General features: G+C 50.2%; 1 protein-coding gene across 1 annotated transcript in view; it reads right to left on the reverse strand.

Annotated features, from left to right (window-relative positions):
* Window positions 1-3,150, reverse strand: part of LOC108802215 (myosin light chain kinase, smooth muscle-like) — a 110,345-nt gene that overhangs the window by 28,601 nt on the left and 78,594 nt on the right. The gene's annotated exons all lie outside the window — the stretch shown is intronic.

A 3,150-nucleotide genomic window follows, 5' to 3' on the forward strand; every position in this document is an offset into this window, starting at 1 on the left:
CCGCGTTTCTTCTCCCCCCCCCCCCCCCGGGGGGCTCTGCTCCTCTTCACACATGAGAACTTTACGGGAAAAGCTTTTCTGCTGCTGTGCGAGCCGCAGCGAGATGCGGGACACCAACTTCCCCGGCTGAACTCCGCATCAGATAAACAGACTCGGATTTGTAAAAAAAAAAGTAAAACAAACATATAACAGACACATTGTTGTACACAAGATAGCCGATGCATAGAAAAGCTGTCGCTGGTTATTATGGGAGACCGATCCTCCTCGGATTCCGGTGTTCTTGGCTGCAGCTTCTTTGTCATTTTTTATTTCAGGTTTTAAACAATATTTATTATACACACAAGGCTTTTCCTTCTCTCCCGCAAAAGATTGCGCCGCGTTCACATCTATGCATGCATGGCAGCGTGCATTACAGGTATTCATATAGCACTGGCAATTTACCCAGCATTGAACTATTATTATTATACAGGATTTATAGAGCGCCAACAGTTTGCGCAACGCTGTACAATACAAGGAAGACATTACAATCACAATACAAGACAAGATGGTAAGGAGGGCCCTGCCCCTGAGGGATTACAATCTAAAAGGGAGGGGCCGGTGATACATGAGGAGGGAGCTGCGTGGGGGGATGAATTGTATGAGAAGGTGATGGTTGAGCGGTCAGGTTGAGGTGGGATCGGCTTCCCTGAAGAGATGAGTCTTTAGGGATCGCCTAAAGGCAGTCAGAGTGGGAGATAGACGGACCGGTTGGGGTAGAGAGTTCCAGAGGATGGGAGAGGCTCTAGTGAAGTCCTGGAGGCGAGCATGGGAGGAGATGACGAGGGAGCTGGAAAGCAGGAGGTCATTTGAAGAGCGGAGGGGACGGTTAGGGTGATACTTTGAGACAAGGTTGGAGATATAGCCGGGGGCAGAGTTGTGGACGGCTTTGTAAGTGATTGTTAATATTTTTAACTTTATCCTTTGGACAATTGGAAGCCAGTGCAGGGATTGGCATAGGGGGGCGGAGGATGGAAGCCAGTGCAGGGATTGGCAGAGAGGGGCGGGGGGTGGAAGCCAGTGCAGGGATTGGCAGAGGGGGGTGGGGAATGGAAGCCAGTGCAGGGATTGGCAGAGGGAGGTTGCAGATACTGAGCGGTTGGTTAGGTGAATTAGTCTAGTAGCTGAATTCATGATAGACTGAAGGGGGGGAGGAGCCTGTGTAGTGGTCAGCCAATGAGAAGGGAGTTGCAATAGTCAAGACATGTGCACATTCACATCAGTCCTTGCCCTCAAGGAGCTTACAATCCATGTCCCCATCTCACATGCATACACAGACATACTAGGGACCAATGTTAGCCAATTAACCTACCAGCAGGTTTTTGGAGTCTGGGATAAAAACCCAGGCAACTATAGAGAGAACATGCAAACCACATGCAGATATTGCCCTGGTTGGGATTTGAACCAAGGACCCCAGTGCTGCAAGGCGAGAGTACCAACCAATAGGCCACTGCTTAAAACCTGTGCTTCAACATGCCTTACTTCAAGGCACATTTGCATTGCAGTGCATCGCGCATATGCAGTAAAAACAAACGTAAATGCGCTACAGTGCACCAAAACACAAAGATGTGACGGCTCCGTGCATGCAGTTTTTTCATGCGCTGAGGCTTGTTCAGGGTCAACGCTGAATTTTGTGCGTAGGTGTGAATTGGTACATTGGCCAGATTGAGACCTGTGTGTTGTGATAGCATGCAATAAAACATGTGTTTTGCTGTAAAGCACGGTAACGCACCATCTGCTGCGCCATTCATTCTCAGATGTCCTCCTCACCAGCTGCATCCTAATGCATTTCAGCAGAACATCACAATGCTCACATGTGAACCTTCTGTGTGTTGCAGTGCAGTGCATTAAAAGGTTCAGGTCATATGAAGCGTGCTTTAGAGCCAAGGTTTTCTTATGTTTTAGCTTGACCCTATATACGTTCATGAGACGGCTAGCTGATGCCCCCTGTGAGATATTTCATGCTGTATGGGCCATGGGCACGGTCTTCCAATGATGTATCCACATGTTATACCTCAATGTCACATGCATCTGGAGACTTTGCTTTTCCTGACTTGACTATTCTTGTTAAAGGAGAACTATGAGATGACTGTTTTCCACTCCCCTCATAGTTCTAGCCGACCTGTGACAATGAGACTGTCACAGGTCGGCTCAGTAGATCGGGAGGTGAGGGAACACATACCGGCGTTCGCTCACCTCTCGATCCTGTCACGGCTCTCTGCCATGACAGGGGAGGGGCTGGATTCCCCCCTCCCCGCTCCGATCCTCCAGCGCTGACTGGCGGAACGGACAGGGCGGGTACAGCTGGCTCTGCCTCTAGATAGGCAGAGCCAGCTGTCAGTCACGCAGCTGGGCGGATCCAGGCACAATTGTCGGGCTCCGCTCCGGCTGCGGCGTCTCTGTATACCGCGAGCTACAGCTCCCTATATACTGAGCCTAGGGTGACGGGAGGACGCTAGTTTGCATCCTCCCGTTACCCTAAGGAGAACTATGGGGGGAAAAGCCCTGACCCCATAGTTCTCCTTTAGTTTTTGTATATTTTTCTTCAATAAAAACATAAATCTTTAAAAAAAAAAAAAAGTGTGGGTCCGTTATTTTATTTAAGTGCAATAATGCGACATATAGGGTAATTCCAGACTAAACGTTTTCTAGACTGGTGACAGCACAGCTATGACAATGAAAACCTAAGGGAAAGTAAATTAAAGGAGAACTATGAGGTCAGTGCTTTTCCCCATAGTTCTCCTCGAGGGTAACGGGAGGACACAAACTAGCGTCCTCCCGTCACCCTAAGCTCAGCATATACCGAGACATCGCAGCTGAAGCGGATCCCGACAATTATGTCTGGTTCCGCCCAGCTGCGTGAGTGACAGCTGGCTCTGCTTGTCTAGAGGCAGAGCCAGCTGTACCCGCCCCCGCCCGTTCCGCCAGTCAGCGCTGGAGGGTCGGAGCGGGGAGGGGGGAATCCAGCCCTCCCCCTGTCACGGCAGAGAGCCGTGACAGGATCGAGAGGTGAGCGAGCGCCAGTATGTGTTCCCTCACCTCCCGTTCTACTGAGCCGACCTGTGACAGTCTCATTGTCACAGGTCGGCTAGAACTATGAGGTGAGTGAAAAGC

This window comes from Nanorana parkeri, unplaced genomic scaffold, assembly GCF_000935625.1.
Source record: "Nanorana parkeri isolate BGI_ZX_2015 unplaced genomic scaffold, ASM93562v1 scaffold2728, whole genome shotgun sequence".
NCBI classification, from domain to species: domain Eukaryota; kingdom Metazoa; phylum Chordata; class Amphibia; order Anura; family Dicroglossidae; genus Nanorana; species Nanorana parkeri.